This window comes from Zophobas morio, unplaced genomic scaffold (assembly GCF_036711695.1).
Source record: "Zophobas morio isolate AGI-343-1 ecotype UQ-CSIRO unplaced genomic scaffold, CSIRO_AGI_Zmor_V1 ptg000207l, whole genome shotgun sequence".
Taxonomy (NCBI): domain Eukaryota; kingdom Metazoa; phylum Arthropoda; class Insecta; order Coleoptera; family Tenebrionidae; genus Zophobas; species Zophobas morio.
Window position 1 is genome coordinate 284,070 of NW_026972311.1, and position 6,221 is coordinate 290,290.

The window sequence follows — 6,221 nt, forward strand, 5'->3', positions numbered from 1 at the left end:
CTTTTATTTTTGTCTGACGGGGCAAAAAAACGCAATTAATGGTTATTATTTTTCATTGACCCATCTTCGTTACTTCTTAGCGGATGCTACAGTTGTATTTACTTGGTGGGGGGAGGTGAGACTGCCCATTAATAAACCCGCTGAGCTTTAATAACCCATCTGGGTGTCTATCAGCAACTATCAGTTTAATGTACTTCGTCAACTCTTGCTGAATTTTAATACTTTCCTGCTTGACACTTATTACGGATCTTAAAGCTTTCAACTTTTTTATCTGTCTCAGCATTTTCGCCTTCCTTTTCTGTTGAAAACAAAGGTGCGCGTCGGTTCACCGGAATTACGTACTTCTCTCTTTAGAGGGCTGGTTTATAAGTGTTTAAAAAACGATAGTGTTTATAAAAGTTAAGCTGAAATATGACGTGTTGAATGCTTGGATCCAGTGGGAATTAAAGATAAAACAAAGGCATTAGTTATTGAGAGAATGCTAGATGCTACTTAAATCAGGTTTTTTGGAGACGTTACTGACCGGATTTGGAACTATGAGGGTTGCAGAAAAATCCGGTGTTGAGGGTACAAGAATTGATGTTAAAAAGAGCTTAAATGTATGTCCCTATATGTGATGGGGGGTTTTAAAAATTTGAGCCAATCGCGTAGTGGAGAAATACCAGCCATTAAATGAGCGTTAAGGGATAAAAAATTTTTTTGACATTGTGAAGAACTGCCACCCTAAAAAGTTAGACGGGCACTTGAAAAAGTATTTTGAGTTCATTACTCTTAATGGTCAAAGGATGTAGTGAGCAGTGTTGCCTTTAGCTATGTGAAACCGCCTCCTGCGTATCAAAAGATCACGGGTATAATAACGGCATGCATGCAAAATTCATGTTTACTTAATGAGTGTTTTAGTGGCCTTAACCCTAAATTTGTGATAGTATTGAAAATAGATTAAGATGCAAATTTGTTGAGACACGTTGGCTAGGGAGAGGGCCTACTAGCTCAAAAGCAAAAAAGAAAGATCGCGTCTTAAAAAAAAAATCTAAAAATATTGGCTGGTACGTTTTTTAGTCTTTAACTTTTTGGAGTAACCACATTCCGCATTGTGCTGATTTCATTGACCTGCTGAATAAATTTGTAGAAGAAAAGTAAAATTTGTGTTAGTAACGAGCCAGAAAAGTTATGTAATAGAGTTATGATGTTATTAAATGTGAAATTGTGAGTAGGATATATCTATAGTGAATACGACCTATTTCTTCGAAGAAATGTAAGTGATATTATATTGGGAGGTGCTGTACTTTAAAGATACCAAAAGGGTTTGCGCTCTTGTAAATATCGTATATATTTTTCTAGCTGTTTAGTATTTCTGGTAATAAAATCAGTAACCATTTTACTTAAATTGCATTCTTCCAGAAGAATAAAGTTTCAAGCAATTCATTATACTATTTTAAAGTTTTAATAAATACTACGGTGTTGTATCATAGATATAAACACAATTAATACTTAGTTATGCCATTAAACTCTTAAAAGTGAATCTATACTTTTTTATTTTCAATTTTTTATTCTTTCGTTTATCTTCTAATAGTAAGAGAGAAGCTCTTGAGGTCACATAAAACTTCAAAAGGTTCTTATGCTTAGTAAAAGAAATATAAACTTGAGTTAAAATTTTAAGGTCACACTTATTTTTCATATATACAAACCTTTTTTTAAAGGTCCTATTCTCATTTAGTAGGAGAACTGCTCACGTTTATTCACTCTTTTATAAACTTTTTTTTTTATTCTCCTTTGTATTCGCGCCGCTTTAATTTTCACCACTTAAAAAATTTATTAAAAATTAAAATTTTGCTGAAAGAACGTTACTGTCTCTAAGATTTTTCAAACAAGTTTATTTAAGTTGATCTATTAAGAAAAACCAATAATTATTGATAAATACTAAATCAACAATAAGTTTACTTGTACTTAGCAAACATAATATAATTTATCGGGATGAGACAGCTTTATAATATAGTAATAATGCCGACAGAAATTTTTTATATATTTTAAAGGTTTTTGTCCGCTTCTTATATAGGCAAAAGTAATGATAACAATATTGAAGTATAAGTTTTTATTTTAAAGTTCAATATTACAAAAGTAAAAAAAAAATCCACGACTCTAAACAATTATACTTATATATCACAAAATTTTCAGACTATTAACTTATTCTTACAAATGTTACTATTCGGTAGAACCACCAGAAGGTTTTGTTCTACTTAAAAGTAAAACCTATATTTAGAAAAAAAAGTCTATATGGTAAAGTAATATGGACCTGCATAAAACAAATATTCACAAGTCAAAAGGCCTAACAGAAGAACTAAAAAGGGAATACAGTATTAATATTAAGAAAAACTAATTTTGTAAAAACCAGCAGACCTTAAACTCTTAAATTGACAAACTTTATCCTCTTACGCAGGGACTAGAAACAAAGGACCAACAACCAGTAAACAAAAGAAGCTTACTTTTACTGGGAAAGAAGGCTTATTGTACGCATACATGAAAATAATTTCTTAAAATTGTTGACTTTAATAAAAAAGCATTAAATGTATAAAATTCATTAATATATGGAAATAAACAAAATCGAATATGTAAATGCGTACTATATTTTAACAATTAACCTCTACATACAACGTATAACAAGTTCGTAACGCAAAGAAACAACGTCCTGAAAAGTCTAAATGTTCATGATTTAATAATAGTATAATTAAATAATAAATTATTATAAAAACACACGTAAGCAAGGCCAGAGCCTTCATTTAGACTTGCAGCAGCAATAAATACTTTTCATCAATTTTTATAATTATCTTTATTACAAAATCAATTTTTATTAACAAATTAAGAAAAAATTAAGTAACCAATTATAAGAATACCACACTTTCAGGAAATGATTTACTAAATAAGCATATCATATATAATGAGGGATAACATTAAAATAATTGTGTTAATATCTTATCCCCATTCGGCTATAGCCCTATAGAGGGGGCCCCTTTAAAAAACTATAAAAAATGATAAAGACAGCAGAATGCAAAACCGCACTCAATATAGACATATTTTAGTATAAAAATGATAATAGTAGGAACATTCTTGCAATTCTTAATTTGACAGCGGAGTTAGATTATCTGGCTCGAAGTTATAATAATATGACTTGGCATGACTTTAAGGAACCTGTAGTTTCAATATGCATTAGTTTTGGCCTATTATACGTGCTTACGGGTGGAACGTCTTGACATAACTAACAAATATGATTTTGATATCAATCTGTTTTTCCCTTTATTTGGTCTCACTCGAAACTCTTAAAAAATTAAAAAAAATTAATTTATATCTAAACTGAATGTATAAATACGCTTTTCATTACGGAAAATAAACAAATTCTATTCTTTTTTTTTTTTAAACCTGTTTTTCTGTATTTTCTAAAAAAAAGTTACTCCATTTCAGTGGTGAGAAGTAGAAATACGATGGCGTAGCTTTGACGCTCAGCATAACGCATTAAAAATTTTTGTAAACTTTTGCGGTAATTAGTAGTTGTTCGCGATTCATTAAGTATAATATCGCCTATTTTTCTTTCAAAGTTAATTAAGTTATTGATGTTGGTCATGGAAAATATCACATAGAAAAAGTGCGCTGAAAAACTTAACAAAGAACGAATAATGGTGTGATATAATAAAAATGTTTGGTACCCACAATCACACTTACTTAGCTTTTATTTAAAGCTTACAACCTTTTCATTAGAGTGTAAATATTGATTTTTAATTATTAAACCTATTTTTCTCCATTAAGTGAGCATCTTAGGTTATACCCGTTCAAATACTTTATTTGCATTACTATAATCTTGTAAATATGGATTGTTCCGTACATACATAATACACGTTTTTTGTTAATAAAAATAAAAGGTGGATCATTCTTGTTCTCAGCTATTGTTGTTTTCCTTACATAGTAGTGGTCATTTAAGGGTTTAAATGTTAAAAAAGTTTATAAGAATTTATGAAGGCAAGGCAACTTTTTCAAAAAAGAAACCCTGAAATTTTGCGCGCCATTGCTCTCTAACGTTGTGCCACGTCGACAAATTTCGACTCGGCATGATGGCTTTACCTATTTAAACTGTTAATGTGTGCTCATTATTCTTAATACATTTCTAAAAATGCTTTAGACTATCTCCTTAGGTCATAATAAGTATAGTAAATAAAAAATTGGAGCTTCAATCTGGCCCTAAAACAAGTAATTGCCAAATTTAGATAAGCAACAGTAAGCGAGAGCAGTAGTGGGAAAAAATTTTGGATCACCACGTGAAGTTCCTAGGTTTAAACTATAGCGCCTATTAGCAAAATAGGTAGAGAAAGAATAATTAAACTGTCCGGCAACTTGCACCAGATATTAAAAAATTGTTTTGGTAAAGACCGGACTTTTAAATAACAAATTTAACATTTAAGCGTGCCATCAAAAAGTTTAAATTCTAAAGGTACAAAATGGCGAAAGTATGTATTCTGTCTATAGTCTCTTCACCGTCAGCTACCATATCTTCTATTTGGTTACGTTTGAGAGCGCATCTCCAAGCAGATGGATTAATTTGAATTCCTCATTACTAGTACCAATCTCCAAAGAAACTATAGATAATGATCTTAAGCGGGAAAAATTTATCTCAGTTCAAAAACTAATCTGTGAATATGTTTAATAAAAAATTAAAAAATCAAGTTTACTAAAACTTAAAATCTACCGGTACCTGCCCCATGCTAAATATTGTAAATGTCGAATAGGTTTGGATAATTTAATGCAACGCAGGTTTCCATAAATGGACATTTTCCTGTTTATTTATGATATAAAAGCATTTAAGCAAATGCTGGATAATACGGAATGTTTATAAAAAGGGAATACTAGCCTTGAATAAAAACTTTTTATACTCTTTATCTTCGTTTTTTCTTTCCTCCTTGGTTTATTATTTATCTTTTTTGTGTTCGTGTGAGTATTTTATATGTATATGCATCCCTCTGTATTTTAACAAAGGTTATCGCTCTGGACCCTAAATTTTTTGTTCTAAATCTAAACTTTTCTCATTAAACGAAACGAAGTTTTATCATAATTTACTAGAATTTTTAAGACAAAATTCAGATTAAAACTAAAAATTTTGGAGAAAATAGTCCAACTAAAGAAGCTTTAAGTGTTCATTTCGCATAAGCATTACCTCCTCAACTAAATTATAAGGTTAAGTTTTTGACAGTATATAATTAATATTTGATAAGTATATATATATATTTTTTAATAAAAAGTTGTCCTTTAAAAGTAATATATCTCCAAATTTAATTAAAGATTTCGAAAAGTCCACTCTTAAATTCTTAATTACAGAGAAAAGTAAAGGACCTGCAGTAATAACTACGAAACTATAAAACTCAAGTCTCTCAACCCATTTTAATTCTTCATTTTATTAGAAAACAGAAAAAGAAAAAAACTTTGTTACTAGACTATTTAAGGTCAAAAGATAAGCATATTTACTCATTAATGCTTATGAAGTTTTCTGCTCATGAGCGATATAACCAAAAGTTCTCTCAAGCTATCCTTAATAATCTTGAGAAAATATCACTTTACTAATTTTATGCTATTCTATTCCAAAAATCTTCTGCTCTCAAACCTATTATGGCATAATGTAATAATCCTACGGCAGGTCTTGCCAAATGGTTACACTTTAAACTCTAGTCTCCAACACTGTCGATTCTTTTATACAGTATTCAGAATGCCTGAAACCTATGTTAAATAGCCTTGTTCTAGATGAAAACAGTATTATTTGTTCCCTAGACATTAAAGCTTAACAACTAGCATATTAATAAAAGATCTAGAGTTTATAATAGAGTACTTAATTGAAATTATTATTAAACATGAACCTCTTCTTTTCCCATACTATGTAGCTATATTTGGAATGGTTCGAAATAAAATTTCTTTACCTTTAATAATATAGTATATCAACAATTAAATGGTATATATATAGATACTCTCGATGCTGCAGTTCTAGTTAAACTTTATTTTAGCTTACTTTAAAATACATGAATTTCAAAAGTTTGCACCATATATCGAACTTAAGAAAAAATATAGGGCTGATTCCCTTCTCATATGGAGTAATAAACATGAATATTCGACCATTGGCCTTTGTTAAACATATGACGCGCTGTATTGGATTAAACTGGGATATAAAATTCTACTTCCTTTTTAGACTT

At 29.8% G+C, this 6,221-nt stretch overlaps 1 long non-coding RNA gene across 1 annotated transcript; it reads right to left on the bottom strand.

Annotated features, from left to right (window-relative positions):
* Window positions 1–1,536: 1,536 nt before the first annotated feature.
* Window positions 1,537–2,529, bottom strand: LOC135146082 (uncharacterized). The gene is made up of 4 exons (XR_010283668.1): window positions 2,398–2,529; window positions 2,294–2,338; window positions 1,689–1,802; window positions 1,537–1,621 (listed from the first exon to the last, which is right to left on the bottom strand). It is a non-coding gene; the product is annotated as an uncharacterized LOC135146082 (long non-coding RNA).
* Between the last annotated feature and the right edge of the window lie 3,692 nt (window positions 2,530–6,221).